The sequence below is a fragment of the Protopterus annectens genome, chromosome 10.part0 (genome assembly GCF_019279795.1).
Source record: "Protopterus annectens isolate FY-2018-M chromosome 10.part0, PAN1.0, whole genome shotgun sequence".
NCBI lineage: Eukaryota > Metazoa > Chordata > Ceratodontiformes > Protopteridae > Protopterus > Protopterus annectens.
The window spans coordinates 526,244,635-526,264,576 of record NC_056744.1 but is presented as its reverse complement, the minus strand read 5'-3'; positions in this window follow the sequence as shown (position 1 = coordinate 526,264,576).

The window sequence follows — 19,942 nt, the reverse complement described above, 5'->3', positions numbered from 1 at the left end:
CGTATGTCACTATGATGCTCAGACATACATAAACGAAGTGGTCGTGATGTTTGTCCAACATAAAATGTGCCGAAAAGAGAAAAAAACAAAAGAGTCAGTGAATCTCTGCAGACACAAATTTAGAAATTACACCAACAGTGATTTCCTATGGTAAAATCTTGCTCATTGAGTTTCAAATTTGGAAGTTAAAATCAATTAGATAAAACCTTAAGCTGTGAGTTCTCTTTAACTAGTAAGATAACTAGTGGGTGTATCATAGCAGAAGAATAAAAACACATAGCCAAATATCCTGATGGTGAATATACCTACTCTAAGTAGCATGTGAGGACCGCCTTGCTCTACTACTGCCAGTATCATAATTTTGCCAACGTTTGTTAGTGTTTTAGTTTTATGTGAAGCATTAACCAAATGGCATGAGCAGTGTGGAAAATGAAAGCTCTTCTACACTTCAAGCCAACACATCCATTACGAAACTAAGACAAAAACACAGGCAAGAAAGTTTTTCATGCTATACTCATGGCCAAGGCTCATCAAAGATGGAAGCTGCTGCAACCCTGGTAAATTGCTTTCATTTTTTTTTTCATTTGATAAAACTTTCTTCATTTGCCTGTAAAACTGAAGGTAGTCTTGGAACTCAATATTGTTTGAGCTTGATGTACTGAACCAGTGTGGCTTAGTGCTATGAGCATATTTAATGCTTAAGGATGGTGCAGTAACAGTAAATAGATAGTATAGTCTCAGTGGTTACCAAGATATTGACTGAGACTATAGAACTGAGGGTAAATTTTAAAAGTTAAAAGTCAGTAGCAAGTTGCAGAGGTTTGGTCAGCAAAAAAAAAAAAAAAAAAAAAAAACTTTTCTAGAATATATGCTCAACATCCAGGCCAACATCCTACAAGAATGATGTACAACTGGATCAGCCCATAAGCAAACTCTTTCATCCCTGCCTGAGAAGGTGAAAGACCTAGAAAACAGGCAGTGATAAATCAGATCAAGCAAAATGGACTGATGTAAGCATCCCTGAATCTCTGGGTCTATTCCAACATCAGTCCTCAGTGAACTTAGGATGACAAATGGGACTGCTGCTGTACACAGTTAAAGGAGGGAATGCATTCATCTTAACTGGCTTAGAAGTGCAACTCTTCCAGGGTTTACTATGAGCAAACTTAAAAAAAAACAGATGGTGTTTATTGAGGTAAGGCAGATGTGCTTCAGAAATAGGATTTATTTGTTGAGAGAAGAAGAAGAGAGCTGATGTAAGGTTGGATCAGCTGTTTGAGAGTTGGGGGTTTTCTGGGTGGTGTATAAATTTATGTGCAATGCTGAGCTGTGTGAACGTTAGCTACTGGGGTAATTCTAATGAGTTCATTATTTTAAGGCTAGACAGTGGTGAGTCCTAAGGGGAGTTGGTAGTAAATTTAGCTATTTTGTTGTAGCAGGTTTTGAGTCTTACTAGATCTGTTTTAATTAAATTGGTAAATATTGGGGAAGCATATAGAAGGGTAGAAATCAGATGAGTTCTAGCAATAGCCTGTCTTGTTAATTGTCAGTTAGGAATTGTTTTATTCTGTAAAGTAATTCCTAACGTCGTATGTGTCTTTTTGATTAAATGAGCTAGGTGTATGTCAAATTTCATTTTGTTGTCTATGATGAGTTCTAGTAATTTTGCTTGAGATGCTGGAAGAACCTATGTGTAGTTATGAAGTCATATGTCTTCCCTTACAATCCACAGGAAAATAAAATCCCTCAGGCTTTGGTATGAACCAATGGAGTGCTTTCTCTTGTATTTCACATACTGAGGGGGCACTTGTCAGGGAGGTCATATTTCTCTAGGCCTGTTTTTGTTGGAAACTGAACCCTTAAGAAGTTTTCTCTCACAGTCCTCATCTACATATAAGTCATTCTAAAACTGAATAAAGTTCCATCTGCTGATTATTTCTTCTTTCTAACCAGCAAGCTTAATGAAGATCTTCCCATTTGAGTAAGACAGAGATGTTCCCAATAAATGAGATAGCTCATAAGTTGCAGATCTCAAATTCTCCCTTTTTAATACTGTGAAAAGGTACCCATAAATATTTGCCTTGTCCTTTCCTCAAGGTAAATTTCTTGGCATCTATTTCTCAAACATAAAAAAAAATGTTAGTAATCCTCTATATTTATCTGTAAGGGTGTAGAAATATGTGTAATTAAGTTGTTAATTGATATTATGTATGCAGGTATTCTCAAGTTCTCACTATCATGCTGAAGATTAATATTGCTGAAGGTTATAATTGTTGTCTTATTTACTAAAGTTTCTTGAAAATTCTTATGTCATATTTTCAGGACTGTAAGGTGTGCTAATCATACCTCTCAGATGTTCCAAAATTTTGAAAAAAGTCCAGATTTCTATTCTGCCTTATATTTTTGGTCCATTCCTAATAAAATTTCTGGTTTTCTGGCAAATCGTTGAGGACTGCAGTCACTAAATAATGACAAGCATTTGAGTTTCAGACTTCATATCTATGAAGAAATGCATGTTAATACCCCCCCCCCCATTCTAGAATCTTTCTAAACTGATAAAAGCAATATTTCAAATCTTTCCCTGGTTTTGCGTCTTCCTCCTCCTGTTAATTTTAATATTGTAACTGAATTTACTCTATGAGGTTTAGAGGTAAGATGCTAATGCCCATACATATGTTAACGTCACCCTTAGAGGCTTCTCAGAATGGACTTAAAATTTTCAGATTCACAGCATGTTGTAAAGATCAGCTTCTCATGGATAATCCCTGGAGTACTGGTTAAAAATGCCTAATAAATAGTTAAGCCACAGGAGTAAGCATTAAACATAATGTATACTCCCAATCTTATGGAGTTTAATCAAGGTATAATTGTGGTTTGGACAGCCACCTCTCTGGCATGAAGCCTCACCCTATTTTTTCCCTGTCCTGGAACTGAATTTGTACAAAATCAGCGGCTTAAACTATGAAGTCCTAGACATGTACCTCCACTATCATATTGACAACACACCCCTAAGAGTTGGCCCAGTAGTCAGGGACTTGGGGACACACACATTGACAGTAATCTAGCCTTTGACCATCATGTGTTTGCAGTAGTGAGGCAATTCTTCTATGTTGTGCAACTTATAAACAAAGATATGAAATCTAGATCCAAGGAAATCATTGTTTCACTGTATTCAGCATTCATCAGACCTATCATTGAGTACAGTGCCCCCTTTGGTATGTACCTAACCAGGCATATCTAACAACCGGAACGTCCACAGAAGTTTCTCACTAAAAGAATACAGGGCGTAAGTAACATGTCCTATGCAGACCACCACAAGGTCTTATCCCTGTATTCTGTCTGCTACATGCTGTTGAGAGGAGATCTATGCCTGACATACAAGGCATTGTCAGACCCCATTCTAATGGACCTTTCACATATCTGCAAAACAAACAGCATCAGAGTTAACCTTGCCTGTAATCTAAAGAGGTCCCGCTGGAAAGACAGGTATGTATCCCAGAGAATATCCTGTCTCTGGAACAGATTCGCCAATCCATGTGAAGCAGAGATCTTCCGTAAACCAATTCAAGTGTAACTTGGACAATTGGATGGGGAACAGGAAATTCATCCCTGGTTTGGCACCTAATGGACACAGGCAGTCTGTAAATGGTTCATCTCTCAGGCCCGTGCTTGTAAATGTTTCATCTCCCAAGCTCCTGCTTACACTTATTACTTGTCAGAGATTTAGGATGCATAGCTAGGCTTAAAAAGGCCCTTGTATACATTAGCCTAGTAAACACCTATGAACCAACTAGCCCCATTATATCTGCTTACCATGGCCTGATAGAGTAGGGTCATGTGTGGGTTTGTATTTGTGTTTTGCAGGTGCAGTATGTGAACTCTCACTTTATTTTTTTTATTTACTTTTTTTGGTAAAAAACTATAAGCAAATTAAATTTACAAGAATTTTAGTCAGTTTGAATATATGCTAAGTATTATATAACGGCCATGTTAAGACACTCAGGAAAATAATCAAACTAACATACTGAGCCAGCTATGACTCTGGACAAGACAGAGAAACAGTTCTATAGTATGTGAATGCAGATATATAAAATGATAGTGGACTGACTCATACTGAACTTGTATGTACATCATATAAGCAATCAATAATATATCCATAATCTGTGTACTGAGCCACTTTTGTACATGCTATACAGAGTTGGTACTAATACAATCCCTTCATCTTTTGACTAAATTCCAGATATGTTATATATGGACCACTTTCTGCATTTAACCACATTATAAGCACAAATAATAGAGAATTATTTTACGTTACCAAAATACAAGCTGCTGCAGTGAAAATGGTTTTATGGCCTCAGGACTGGAGAGCTTTTTAGATGAATTATGCAAATACTTTTCCACAATTCGATATGAACTTACTATGGCAGCATGCAGTAGTAACACTGACTAGGGGTCATCTAGAAAAATCTCTCATTAACTATACTATGAGAAGAAAATAAAGATGTACTGCAAATCACCTTTTATAGTCCTACTTTACTCTTTTTTGGCAAGTAATCAAAGAGCTGGAAGATTTAAACTATAATCCATTTACCAGCTTCATAAATAGCCCCTAGTCTGATTCTTCCAGCATCCCTTTGTCATCTCTTTGACTCAGAGCAACTCATGTAACCAGCCAAATTCCACACCCTCCTAAAACAATGATGTATTGTGCCTACTGGGGTTACCTGGTTTTCAAATCAAAATAAAATAAATAAATGTAGACTACATACAGAATACATATGTGTATGTGGGTATTTAGAGTTATTAACCTATTTCCAGCCATACATTTATTCTAGCCAAGCGTGTGTGTGTGTGTGTGTGTGTGTGTGTGTGTGTGTGTGTGTGTGTGTGTGTGTGTGTGATAGATGCTGGAATCAGTACCAGCAACTATACGGGGGTGGGGGGGGTGGGATTACTTTACTCCTACAATTTCCATTCATATGCATAGGCATTGCACAGTCACTTCTGCAAGATATGCAAACTAGCAGATGCCTTGCCCTCCCCATCCAATAAGTGCATCTGTTGTTGGTTTTCCAGTATCCATCAAGGAGCTGGAACATAAAGCAAGTTTTGGGCATATGCCTCACCCATTTAACCTTGATAGAAGCAAGTAGGTTAGGCTTCTCCATTCTTTTCTAACCCTAGCTGGCTCCTTCAGCACCAGGATTGCTAACCAGTCCCTGGTGATCTGGATCATAGTCAGGGCTCTGTCCCTCTTCACCACACAGCATTATATATCTATTATTACTTGTTGGTGTTTATATTTTATCATTTTCAAAACTATAAAATTACTTTCTTTTGATATAATAGTTGAAAACATATAGGGGACTAATAAACAGTGGGATTAATCAATATTGTCTTTTACCTTATATCATTCCTGTTTTGATTAGATTTAGCCTAAACTGTCCACAATGTAGAAAAAAATATTCATCCTGCAAACTTAAATATTTTCTGGAAATTCATAAACTAAAGTGAACTAACTTATTCTACCTAATAAAATTGAATTTGTGAAATTAATTTTGTTTAGTGGCATGTCAGCAATCTTCTAGACTTTGACTGTATTATTCATTTTGTATAGAATATGATTTAATTAATTCTTTACTACCACTCTTTATTCATAGGTTATTCCTAATGGTTAATGTGTGTTTCATCGATGGTAAATTGTATGTAACTTTGACTGGAGGAAATAGGCTGATCAAAGCTTTACCCTGCTAACAGAACAAGAATAACATGGGAATATAAGAATATAAGAACAACTCTAGACAAATGATCACAGAGACCATAAGATGCAAATCCATATGTAGCTTTAATTAGACACGCAAAAGTTCCTGACTCCCTTTTCAAACACTTAATAGTGTTCCCCTCCCAAACTAAGCAAGTCCACAAATGATAACCCTGGTGTAAATTTGCAACTACCCATCCAGTTATCAAGACTAGTCATGAAGATAGCCAAAGGAGCACTTTGTTTGACATGTAGTTTCAACATTCTGTAGACTGGGAATATATTGAGTTAGGAATCTATCCATCCAGTACAGTTTTATTTATTTGTTGTATGAATGCATGTCCCAAGAGTTGTTTGTAGAGTTTCAGGTTTTTGTAAAGAAATTGGAGGTAACATCTGATTGGGTCTTTCCTGGCTCAAAAAGTGAGATATTAGTCACTTCAAATAAGCCAAGAAGGCTACTGAGTATAAACAGAGTTGAGCTAATAAGAATAGTTAAAGGATTTAAGGTGTTTAATTTTTTTTGGCTAAAATTTTTTCAGGCCTTTCCACTTGAGCAGTATACTTGGATTTGTACATACCTATGGAGGTATTGTATTAAATGATAGGTCTGATAATGGAAGATAACAGTGGTTTGATAATCTCCTTGTCTCTTGGGGTTATTCCCTTGGAAATTAACTGGGCCAGATAGAAGGATTTCCTGACTATGATGGAGACATAAAGATCAAATGAAAGAGAAAGAGTTGATAAAAATATGCAAATCTCTTTGTACTGTATTTATCTGAAGACAAGTATTATTTATAATAAATGAGGGGGAGCAACTTCTTTTCCTGAATGTCAATATGCTGCACTTTTTTGCATTTAGCTTGAGACCATTTTGGTGTACCAGGTATGTACATATTTCAACCCTTGCTGGAGCTGCTTAGTGTCAATAATTTGCAAATAACAATGCAGCGCTTGATGTCAACATACTTGGTTAGCCACATTTCTGGAATATTGGCTTGGATATCTGCAAAATAAATGCCAAACAGTAGATTGCCCAGAACTGATCCCAGTAGCATTCCACTGGCTATGGTTTAATGGTCATTGAAGGTATCAGCAATTTCCATAGCCTAGGACCTGTTACAGAGCCAATTTGCAATTTTATTTACAACACAGAGGTTTAAATTAAGTCAATCAAATTTTTCAGTAATATCAGCATGTGTCATAAATCTTGGACAGGTCAAACTAAGCAGTGTGGTGGTGTAGGGACTACTGTCCAGACCCTCTGTAACCTTTTTATTATAGAAGCTTATTAGGTCACGGAGTCAGGACATGCTCTTCACAAAACCAGAATGATCTGCATCTATATCAATTAATTAGCGTATGTCTGCATAAATGAGACATGCTATGATATGTACCATGGCCTTGCATAAAAGGCTGGTGAAGCTGATGGATATGATTGCATGGGTCTATAAAATGGCCACCCTTAGGTGAAGAAGTTATAGTAGTGGTCACATAGACTTCAGGCAAAATCCCTTTGGATATTTATTTTTTTCACCACATTCAGTATTTTTTTTTTGTTCCTTGACCTTTTTAATAAGCACATTACTGTATCAGTTAAATAAAACTGTGCTTATAAGGTAAACATGTCACCCAATTTCTAAGCATCCAAAATCCTTTTCTTATATTGTCCTAATGAAACAACAAAACTTCATTTCAAAACATTATTATTTTTATAGTTTTCACAAATTATTGTGATTAACGGATTTTATTCTTCCAAACTTTTATAAAATAAACACTGTATCTTATAATATTCTTCTGCAGTATTTGCATTTACTTCTTTTGATATTTCCCTTTATCTCCTCATAAGTAAAGTCTTTATCTATACATTCTGTTATTTCATTGGAAAATGTTTTAATATCTCACAAGTAGTCACTATTTTTCAAACTTTTTCTGTATGACTTTTTGAAGTATTCACTCACAATTCATAATACTTGCTCTCTTTGTGTGGCTATTTCTCCAATACCAAAATATAAGGATCCCGTTAATAATTATTTTATTGTTTTTTTTTTCACAGACAAGAGGGGATATCCCTTTCTTTCTCCTTACTGTATATTTTTGTATGTTTATTTTTGTGATTCAGTCTATTGTTTCATTTTTCTTCTTATTCTTCCTATGAAATATTTCCTGAAAACTATATAATTCTTAATTTTTACGTTTTTCAATCTAACCTACAATAAATACATTCTGTCTGAGTAGAATGTTATCATAGTTATCATTTTTCAATATCTTATCACACATTTTATTACACTCTTCACTTTCACAATATATTCTAATTCTGAAACAGCCTTTCTTCCTTAAGTTAAATATTTTAGTTTGTTTACTAAAAACAATACTGTCGGTGCTGTATGACTACAACAACAACATTATTCAAATTCTTTTTGTTATATCTCCCAATAAGAACTAACAAGAGCATGGTTAACATCAGGTTAAATTTTACTCTCAACTTTTCCATCAAAAATTAAGAATAAGTCAGGAACTAATTTTGGAAAAGCTCACAAATTAGGGATACTCAAAACAGAGTTATTAATTTAAAACCTCTCATAAAACCTCTAATTTTAAGAGTTATAGGCCAAAAAGTTTTGGCTAAAGTGTGTGTGTGTGTGTGTGTGTGTGTGTGTGTGTGTGTGTGTGTGTGTGTGTGTGTGTGTGGTTCCCCTACAAATTATAAACAGTTGAGATCTATGACCTCTACAATATGTACAATGATTCTACTCAATTAACATCTCTCAAAAATGTTATTCCTATTTTAATTTCAGTATTCTTCTTTTTTAACCAAAAAGCTGCTGTTACAATTTCCTACTCATATAATATACAATGGCAATTTAAAGTATAATTATGGTCCCACAAATTATAATATCTATTTTCTTTCTACTTGAGAGAAAAATACACCTATTACAGCTCATTTGAAACAATACTCCTTTACCGAATAATCAAGTGTGGTTTTCCTACTGACTTTACTTTACACATGATCTAAGATCTTAAACTGTCTTTCTTTTTTCATTGTATTACATACACCTGACCATTCTCCTCTGCATGAAGTCCATGTCACTATTTCCTATTTTTATTCATATAGTACCCCCTCTGTCACTCTCTCTCTTCATGGTACTTAACTATAATTTTGTTAACAAATGACATCTTTATGCAAATCTCTTACTGCCCTAAAATTAGTAATTTTGTTAACTAATTTTAAACTGTTTAAGTTAGAGTTAACTTAATAGAGCACATGCATTATTCATATTATCACCTATACTTTTTGTTCCTTACTTTTATGAAGTTTCCCATTAAATTTCCTATATGCATTTCTAAAGACAGACATTCTACCTTTTTGTCTTCTTGAAAATCCTAAAATGTGTTTTCCAGTTCTAAGTCCTTCATGAAAATGTTTAGGAATTAGAAATAGCTTACATTCACTTACAGATTCCTATTGTTTACCTCTGTCTATTCTAAATCACATTCCTTTTATATATCCTCACATTAGTTTTGTAGACATCTTCAAAGTTATGTTTTTCACTATGTGAAACTAAAGCATGTATAAAGCCGATATGTTTACAGAAATGTAGAAGATGTGAAAAAACGTGTCCATGTTTTTTTTTTTTTTTTTTTTTGTGGAATGTATTCAACTTACAGGAAAAAACAAATAACTCCAGGTGGTGTTTACACTCAGTTAAGTAATAAAATACTTATGTAATGAGGTAAGTCAACAAAATGGAGTCCAAGATACTTATGGAAAGAGAACAAATAGTTGAGGACAGAAAGGTAAATGTCAGAGTAATGCTGTTTAGATAAGAAAGGGCATTGAGTACTAAGTTTTTTAATGAAACTAGAAAAAACAACCGCTGATAAACAATGATATTACTTAGTGAAAGAAAGATATTTAATGTTATCATTCAGGTAAATGATAAACACAGGGAGCTGCAAGTGGAAAAGCAGAACTAAACTTGAGTGTTCTATAGCAGAAGAAGCAACTTTTTTTCTTTTTAATAGAGCAATGGATTAGGAGATGAAAATGAAAGTAGGTGAAATAATAAGGTGGGAAATCTAAAATAAACAGTATTAAGAGTCTTTATATAAGATAATGATTGCTGAAATGAGTATGATGGAGTGGTGCAGATGTGTACTTGATTCAGGACATACATTTTGATGAACAGAAAGAGAGACATCTTTTTTTTTACCATGAAAGTTATTCGATCCTTGGGTTTGAAAGAATATACAAAAAAAAATTTATTTTACAATAAAAGTGAAATAATATGCCCTAGATAAAGTGCCTTACATATACCCACAAAGAACATTAGGTATACAAATAAATTTACAGAGGTAAAAATAGTAAGAATTTTTTACTTCATGTATTCATTGCTTTGAAGTCAGGGACAGATCATTCATAAGAAATGTGACCATATTTAACTTTTAAGAGGGACCTGTGTATTATTTTGGGAATGTGATGGTAACTGTCCATAATGTGACAGGAACAAAAGTATAAGAATGAACAAAAGAATACAGTTGAAATGGGAGGGATGGGTTACAACATGTAGAAACAATAATCTTAAGAAACCGGAATTAAGGAATATATTTGAGAAGGGGGATATGTATTTTGAATGGTATATTGGTACACAAACAGATTGCATCTTTGAAAAGACTACTCTGGTAGGACCTGGAAGCAGAATTTAACCACACAGGATTGTTTTAGAGCATAAAGTGTATGACAATGAAAGACTATAATGAACTAGAAAAAATGCATCTATGTGAATAATGAAATCCAGACTTGGGGGCAATGTAAAGGAATACTTAAAAAGGATATGACAAAAACATCTGCATGTTAGAATTCTGTGGTCCATGGGTTGAAGTGTTGATTATTTTAAATGCAAAAAGTATTGAATCTCTATAACTGGTGACACATACTTACGTAGTTAAAGAAAACAAGTAAGGCTTTTACCACTAAAGTAAGGCTTTAACCATTAAATATTTATCTGGAATGGAAAAAAATTGCATTGTTGGACCCTAGGAAAAGTGTATTCTTGAAGCTAATGAGAGGTGAGTGAGACAGTGACACAGAAGACAAATGCTGAGAGTAGATGGGAAGAAAGCGGCAGCCACAAAAAGAAGGGTATTGTTTATGAAATGAAGAAAATGTAAAAGGTAGAAAATTACATTTGATTAAGGTGGGCACTGTGGCAGGTGAACATGAAGTAACTGATGGGCATTACATTAGGAGTTATTAAGAAATGTGAAATAAATTGTGAAGAAAAGTCATTTATATGAATGCTATGGGAGAGATGGAATAGGGTATGTAGAACAAAGCATTTGTATATACCTTTAAGAAGCATTTCCAGATGTAAGCATGCTCATATAAATAGTGAGCATGTTCAGGCAGCAGTGCCATAACAGCCAGAGTGTTAACATGTGTGAGTATAAAGGTCAGTCTGTTTATAAGCTTATTTAAGTTTAACTTACAAAGCCTCATTCCTGATGTGTTTGTGTGTAATATAGCTACTTGAACTGAACCCACAACCACTTATCTGTTTTATCCTGAATGGATGAATGACATGGTATCAGAACAGGGATTGACAGAGCAACTTCTTCAAGCCATCAGGTGCATAACTGAAGGTGAAGGCAGATTGAGCTGGTTGAGTGAAATGGAGCTCAAACAAAAAGGGCCAGAAACGAACTTAAGGTAACAAAAATTTGCACAAATGACTTATTTGCCAAAGAAGATGAAACTGAGCATTTGTAAGGAACAAGCTGCGTTATTAATCAAACGAGTACCAGAAAACATACCATTAATCAAATGAAAGGTGGGAAACACATTATTAATTAAACAGAATGTTCAAAACCACAATATTTAATAAAATTATCAGATATTCATATGGGGCTCAGAATTACCTTTGGTTTGCATAACAAGTATGTTTCAAGTAAAACGGGCACAAGAAAAGTATAATGAGGATGATAAGAGGTTAAGTGGGAATAAGGAGTACAATAAAAGGGCAAATTAAGCTTAAAGGCAAGTGCATATTTTTGGGCACAAACTACTTACTATTTTACAGTGACCAGAGCCGTTTAAAGCATAACGAGAGTTGTTCAAAGTCTCTGAGAGTGCGCAAAGCGTTTGCAGAGTGTGTGATTTATTATGGGGCAATTATTTCAAAAAGTTTAAGTGTATATTGCAAAGTGCAGTCAAAGTACGGCCATTTCAAAAGATTTCTTGTGCCATGTGCATTTATTTAGTGTGCCGCCATTTCAAAGTGTTTCTCACACTGTACAGTTATTTTACAAAGTACAGCCATTTTGAACGGTTCATGTGCTGTATACAGTTTTTTTTTTGCAAAGTGCATTCATTTCAAAGTGTTTCTTACTCTGAGTTTTTCTGCCGTGTACAGTTTATTCACAAAGTATAGTAATTTTTGAAGTATTTCTTACACTGATAAGGAGTGATTTCATAATGTACAATGATTTTAACGTGTTCTTGTGCTACGGAGACTTAGTTGCCAAAGTGCAGTTATTTCAAAGAGTCTGTTGTGCTATTTGGCATAATTATAAGTTCTGACATAACATCTCTGGCATATTTATGTGTATATATTCATACATAATTCCAAGTACCTTCACTACTGTGTGTTGATATGGCAGAGACATTTTGCAGACCCAGTCCACTTGTGTTTGATCATGATATTGCAGAGAACAGGAGAGTATTTGAGCAAGAATACAATATTATATATATCATACTGGCAGCTTTTTCTGACAAAGATGCAAGCACAAGGGGATTCACTTTGCTTAATTTAGCTGGGTCATAGGCTATTGAGAGAGAGTGTCCATTTATGTATGCACCAGAAGTATATGTAGAAAAGGGGGAGCCACCATATTGTGGTACTGGCTGAATCAAGGAAGAACCCTGAGTGCTTGAAATGTAAATTTAGAGCAATGTGCAACCCCCAGACAAATGTTACATTAGAGAGGCACTTATTTTATCCAAGAGACCAAAAGCAAGGTGCCATTCTTGTAGCTTATATCACTGACTTGAGAAATAAGGCTAAAACATGCAGATTTGAAAGATGAGTTAATAAAGGACAGGCTTGTGTGTGGTGTTAATAGTGCTGCAGTGAGAAAGAATTTGCTTCGTAACAGTGATTTAACATTTAGCAAAGCCATATAGATTTGTCAAATCAATGAGCTCACAGAAAGGCACAAAGTATGCTTGCAAGTGATAAAAACATAGTTTCAGCAGCTTCTAGAGCAAACGTAGACAGAATGCAACATGTGGCAAGGAGAAACAGGCCTAAGCACATAGCAGCTGCAACCCCTGTGGGTCTACCTAGGAAACCCCGTAACTTTCTAGCAAGTTCCAAGCCTAGCTCAGTAAAAACAACATGCTCAGTACAGTATAAGGGAGAGCCAGCAAAATCCAAGTCAAGTCTTATTATTAACTGTCGTAATTATGGAGCCAGTCATGAGTCTAAAAGAGAAAAGTGCTTAGCATTTGGTCAGCAATGCCACAAGTGTAAAAAATGGAACTACTTTCAAAAGTTTTGTAAATCAGGCAAGCCTCATTCAGTTACTAAGAAAGGTCACTCAAGAAAGCTAGTTGATGATGTAGAGAGCTGCAACCCTATTTTTTATGTAGAAAGTGTATCAGTGGTCAGTGAAAAGGTTAATACAGTAGATTTGTTGGCAAAGAACAAAGTATTGTGTACTGTCCTGATCAATGGTAAACCCACAGAGTTCAAAGTAGACACTGGTTTAAAGAGTAATGTAATGTCATCAGAAACATTTGCTAAAGTGAGATCTGGTGAGCAACTTAAATTGGCCAGTTGTGTGAAACTTGTTGCTTATGTAGGTGACGAGATTCAAACCAAAGGCTCAGTAGAGGATTCATGCTATTCGGCTGGGAAGAGCTACAGCTTGCAATTCTATGTAGTCTGAAGACATGTGCTGTCATTATTAGGTCTCAGAAACAGTTTAAGAATAAAACTGATTTCTTTTACCAAAGAATTCTATCATGTGAGCACATGCCCCAGTGCCAGCTTTACTGATGCTGTTTTCTCAGAGTGTGCTGATGTGTTCAATGACAAGCTAGACAAGCTTCCAATTGTGTACTCAATGAAAGTAGACCCAGAGGTCAGTCCAGTGGTCAGACCAACAAAGAGTCTTCCAATAGCTATGCAGGACAGGTCAGTCCAGTGGTCAGACCAACAAAGAGTCTTCCAATAGCTATGCAGGACAGGTCAGTCCAGTGGTCAAACCAACAAAGAGTCTTCCAATAGCTATGCAGGACAGGTCAGTCCAGTGGTCAAACCAACAAAGAGTGTTCCAATAGCTATACAGGACAGGTCAGTCCAGTGGTCAAACCAACAAAGAGTGTTCCAATAGCTATGCAGGACAAAGTCAAAGTCCAGTTAGACAAAATGGTGCAGCAAGGTGTAATTTGTCCAGTCACAGAACCAACTGAGCAGGTGTCTTTTATGGTAGCTGCTCATAAGAAATGTTCAGATGAAATCAGAATATGCATCGACCTAAGAGACTTGAACAAGGCATTAAAGAAGCCTCATCATCCCATACATACAGTCAAGGAGATTGCCGGCCTCATGCCAAATGCCACTGTTTTTTCTGTCTTAGATGGAAAGAGTTCATTTTGGCAAGTAATGCTTGATTGCAAATCTTCACTACTGACTACATTCAGTACCCTTTTTGGTAGATACAGACTCCTCAGGATGCTTTTTGGAATACATTCTGCCAGTGAAGTCTTCAGGCATGCAATGATGCAGATTTTTTTCAGGCTACCCATGTGCAATAACAGTTGTTGATTAACTGGCTGGATTCAATGGTGAAGCAGAGCATGACAGAAACCTCAGGAAAGTTCTGGACAGACCGCGTGAAGTAAGCTTGAAGTTTAATCTTCTGAAATTTAAGTTCAAACTACCAGAAGTTACTTATATAGGTCATTTATTTACCAGTACAGGCTTACAACCAGACCCTTCTAAACAAGCAGCTATTCTTGAGATGCCAGCTTCAGACAATGTCCAAGCCCTCCAGTGTTTTCATGGCATGGTTAACTACTTGGGCAAATTTATCCCTGGCTTTAGTGAGTTATCAGCACTTTTAATAGAGCTGATGTGCAAAGATGTTGCCTGGTCATGGTTAGAACAACACCAGAGAGCATTTGCTAACCTCAAACAGCAAATTGCCAGCCTGCCTACATTGAGATACTATGATGTCCACAAACTAGTAGTTCTTTCCTGTGATGCTTCAAAGTTCATTCTTGGTGCAGTTATTCTTCAACAGGGCATGTCTGTTGCCATTGCATCTAGAACTCTTACCCATATTGAGATACAGTATGCTCAAATTGAGAAGGAACTTTTGGCAATTGTGTTCACATGTTCGAAGTTCCATGATTATATTTATGGCCGAGCTATCCAGACTAAGACTGATCATCAACCTCTAATCACTATTTTAAAAAAGCCTATGCATTCAGCTACAGCAAGACTACAGAGAATGATGCTTAGATTGCAAAAGTATAATTTCAGAATGGTCTATACAAAAGGTACATTTCTTTATCTGACGTATACCTTATCCAGATCACCCAGAAATACCATGGAACAGCTTGATGCAGAGAATTTTGACTTTGATGGCATGGAAGTACGTAATTTATCTACCAAGAGACTTGATGAGCTAAGAGCTCATACAAAGACTGATCCAATTTTTTAAAAGCTCAACCACTTCATCAATGTAGGATGGCCGCCAAAGCAATCCTTTGTACCGTCAGAAGTACAACCTTATTTTCCATACAGAGATGAGATGCTGATGGAAGATGGTATCATTTTCAAAGGTCCTCATATCCAGCCTTAGGCATAGGCCAGCTAGGCTGCTACCTAGGGTGCCACTCTAACAGGGGTGTTTTTCCAGTATTTATTTGCTGTAAGTAGACCAGGATGGGGCACCGAGTGGTGTGGTGGTGGGCACTGTGTAACCCTTTTGCCTAGAGCACCAGTTGACCTAAGGCCAGTCCTGGTCCCAAAGTTGTTGTTTCTACTTACTTACAACTTGAATTCATTCAGATTTTGCATCGTGGCCACCCAGAAGAGTGAGAGGACTAGTATTTTGGGCTTCTCTATCAAAGGACATTAATAAAGTTCTTTCTTCTTGTTCAGGATGCAACAGTCCTAAGTTGCATTTTCAAAAAGAGCCACTTCACTAAGCCAAATTCCTGAATTACCTTGATCAACAGTAGCAACTGGTATATTTGAGTGGAACAGTCAGCATTACTTAGTGTTGGTAGACTCTCATTTGAACTGGTTTGAGATTGATTTGCTACCTAACTTAACATCCACTGCAGTTATTACTAAGATGAAACATAATTTCTCAGTCCATGGTAGTCCACACAAAGTTATTTCTGACAATGGTACCCAATTTACCAGTCAATTGTTTCAGAGATTTGCAAAAGAGTGGGACTTTATCCATGTTACTAGTAATCCTGAATACCCACAGTTGAACAGCCTTGCTAAACATGCAGTACAGAGTGCAAAGTAATTACTAGAGAGGCCAGACTGTGACAATACTGATAGCTTCTTGAATTTACTTAATACCCCATGACAACCTACTTGGCTCGCCTGCTCAGAGACTTCTATCTAGGCAAACCAGAACAGCTTTGCCTATCAGTTCTAGTTTGTTGGTGCCTAATGCTAAAAACAACAAAGCAATCAAAGCCCAACATTTTAAGAAGTTTTTCTTTTAGAAGTTCAGCTACGATAAAATGAGTAGGTTTCTACGTCCTTTGAAATAAGAAGAGACAAGTGAGGATGCAAACTGTGAAAGGCTTTGATTGAATTGGTCAAGTTACAGGTATATATGCCAAGCCGAGATCCTACTTAATTGAATCTGAGGGTATAGAATACAGGTAAACTGCAGGCATCTTCTTCCTGTATCAGAAATGATATTGCAGCATTGTACCTGTGATACAGACTCTAGATCTCAGAGCAGCCCTGACAATGTTTGTACCAAAGAACATATCTCATTATCCATTCCCGTTCCTGATGATGTCCCAAATGTCCCCAAAGTTGACCATTCCTTGAAGACAGTCCCCATTACTAGACCCAATTCTGACTTTTATATTACACAATCAGGTCGTATTTCTAGACCTAGAGTAAAATACACAGCAACCTGGACATGATTGTTTTATACGTGCCTAATTTTGTATGATTGCATGTCAAAGAATTAGTTTTGTATAACTGCATGTCAAAAGATCATTTCTGTAAATTGCATGTCATTGAATACTGTCATTTATTATATGATTCATTTCTCAAAGAGGGAGGATGTAGATCGGAGCGTGTGTATGTATCTTTAAGAAGCATTTCCAGATGTAAGCATGTGCATACAAATAGTGACCACATGAAGGCAGCAGTGCCATTTTGAGGGAACAGCCAGAGTGTTAACATGTGTGAGTGTGGTAGTAAGTCTGTTTATAAGTTTATTTAAGTTACAAAGCCTCATTCCTTACATGTTTGTGTGTATTAAAGGTGCTTGAACTGAACCCACAACCGCTTGTCTGTTTTATCCTGACCGGACGAATGACAGGGTATGACTTTTATAGGGTCTATATTACATAGTCGAATGCTGAAAAGAGTGAACGCTCTTACATCGAATCCTAATAACTAAAATTACACAATGTCAAACATACAGAACAGCGATTTTTTTCAGGGAAAAAAATCACTGCTCCCAAAAAAAAAAAAATCCACAGTCAAAATAAAGTGGGGGGCTTCACCCCCCTACTTAAATAAACCAACTCCAAGATTGCACCACAGTGGAGGAAATAGCAAAGTGCCAGCAATGGCCCAGTGATTTTTTTCCCTGGGAAAAAAATCCCTGTTCCGGCCATTTGACATTTTGTGCTTCCGGTTATCAGAGGTCAGTGTAAGAACATTCGCTCTTTTCAACGTTCGATGTCCTGATATAGACCCACTTTTATAGCATGAAGGAATTATAGTCAGAAATATTTATGTAAGTAGAATATTATGTAGATCTGGCTGATCCTCAAGGAGATGTGCAGCAGTGAACAGTGAATATTAAAACTGCTGTAGAACAAAGAGGGACAAGAAAAACTACATACTCAGCATATGAGTTAATTACCAGATACAAGCTCTAACCTGTTTCCAAACCTACTGAAAGAAAGCTTAAAAAAGTAGATAAACATTGGGTAGACAATAAGGTATGTATTTCTTTAGTATGAAAAAATAGCTGGAAATTATTATTGTTTAAAATTATTTGCTGGTAAGAAATCTCATATCAAGTTGGACAGTTTGTTCTGGACTTTTGAATCAGCAAAGAATGTGATAGTTTGTGCCGTGTAATTTTACAAGTTTTAAAAATGAATGGATTTGTGGAGATGCTCTCCTGAGATGGATAAATACAGTGTGCTGTAATTCGTATTTAGCATGAATGTGAAATGTATGAGTGCATCCTGAAATTCTGAGGAACATATCTGTAATCCGCAAAACAGTTGAACTACAGGTATGAATATGGGGAATATATATACAGCGTCAAAAATTTTGGTACCTCACAGAACGCGTTCTATTTTGAAATGCAGTGGTACTGACGTTAGCGCATAAAATTATGACAATTATGATGATTCCTGTCCAATCTTTTGTGCGTAGGACATAACACCAAGTGAAAAATGTTTTATTACAAAAACATCAACTATCACAATTCGCATTTTTATCTCAGTTTTGGACATCTCACCCGTGACTGGGAATTTAAAGGATTATTTTAGAGTGAAGATATGAAATGGGGAAAATTACAGGGGTTGGGTAAGAGAGGGAAAAGACTTCCAGTAGAAATTTTGTGTAATTATAACATTGCATTGTTTTTAGGACCTAAAGAAAGTATAAGTTTTGGAATGAAAGAATTAGAAAAGATATTAAAAAATGTTTGGTTTAGAAAAAAAAGAGGAAAGTATTAATATTTTATCATTAGAGAAAACACAGAATAAATACAAATTTTCAGAGTAAACAATGAATCTGGGAAACAGCAAGGAGTTAGATTAAATGTAGAAAATATGTTAAATAATAAAATTTAGTTTTGATAGGGCTAAATGTCTTCTATAGAAATATGATTATGGGTTGAATCAAATAAAGAGAAGTATTCTACAGAGATATGAAGGATTTTGAATTACAATTGTTTACTTTCTTATGTTGTATTTTTATATTTGAGCGAACGTCAATGAGAAACATAAATCACAGGTTTATAGTATGTTCATTGCTATAATTCTGTATATGAAATTGGAAAGAAATATTAAACATAAAAATACAATTTAGAAAGTGATAATTAATAGAAAGGGGTTTTAAATGAATTCATGGATATTTAGTATAAAGAAGTGAGTGATGCCCTTTTTATTTTAGATGGATGGGGAAGTCTGGAAAAGTATAGTCATGACAGCATGTTATAAAGAGAGGAAGTCTAGAGAATCATACATTTTGTGAGATTTCTTTTGAGAGTTAGTCCACTGCAGTTCAAATGTAAAAAGCAAAACAAAGACAATATACAGTAGGGGCAATGTTTGGAAGGTGTGATAGATGCATTTTATGAAAAACTTCAACATTTGGGTGAACTATGTAAAGAAAGTTTTAAAAAGGCAGGTAGGGGTACATTTCTAAATGTTAAATTCAAATGAGAATTTACATTGGCTGTTAATTGTGAAAGATGTGATATTACTTTAACATTTGCTTTAGGGAAAAAGTGGTTGGGTAAATGCAAAGCCATTTTGTATATTATTTTTTTGGACAGAGAAAAAAGTGTGTACTCAAATCCTACCAAGACAGCCCATGCATTCCTTTAAAGAATACAAAAGCTGGGGAGGGTCATATGAATGCTTTCTTTTTTTTTTATTTATTACTAGACAACAAGAGCTTGAGCAGAGGAGTACTGCCCTATGCCCTACTACCCACAGAGCAAGCATATAATGATGCTGAATGCGGGCAAGACCACTGACCATCTGCCCTCCTCTTGGAACACATGATATGATATGAATGGGAGGGTCTATATTACATATTCCAATGGTTAAATATTCGAATCGCTAAAGATCGAACTTTAGTGATCGAACATTTAAATGTTCGAATATGAATAAAATTAAAAAAAAAAAAAAAGAAAAAAAAACTAAAG